Source organism: Mastomys coucha, unplaced genomic scaffold, assembly GCF_008632895.1.
Source record: "Mastomys coucha isolate ucsf_1 unplaced genomic scaffold, UCSF_Mcou_1 pScaffold4, whole genome shotgun sequence".
Lineage (NCBI taxonomy): Eukaryota > Metazoa > Chordata > Mammalia > Rodentia > Muridae > Mastomys > Mastomys coucha.
The window spans coordinates 56,795,002-56,795,452 of NW_022196910.1; the positions used below are offsets into that span (position 1 = coordinate 56,795,002).

The window sequence follows — 451 nt, forward strand, 5'->3', positions numbered from 1 at the left end:
ACCCTATATCTGATAGAGGGCTAATATCCAAGGTATACAAAGAACTCAAGAAGTTAGACTCCAGAGAGTCAAATAACCCTATTAAAAAGTGGGGTACAGAGCTAAACAAAGAATTCTCAACTGATGAATGACGAATGGCTGAGAAGCACCTAAAGAAATGTTCAACATCCTTAGTCATCAGGGAAATGCAAATCAAAACAACCCTGAGATTCCACCTCACACCAGTCAGAATGGCTAGGATAAAAATCTCAGGTGACAGCAGATGCTGGAGAGGTTGTGGAGAAAGAGGAACCTTACTTCATTGCTGGTGGGATTGCAAACTGGTACAACCACTCTGGAAATCAGTTTGGTGGTTCCTCTGGAAATTGGGCATAGTTCTACTGGAAGACCCAGCTATACCACTCCTGGGCATATACCCAAAAAATACTGCAACATGTAATAAGGACACATG

At 42.1% G+C, this 451-nt stretch overlaps 1 protein-coding gene across 1 annotated transcript in view; it reads left to right on the plus strand.

Annotated features, from left to right (window-relative positions):
- Window positions 1-451, plus strand: part of LOC116075780 (olfactory receptor 6C75) — a 6,360-nt gene that overhangs the window by 889 nt on the left and 5,020 nt on the right. The window lies entirely within an intron of this gene.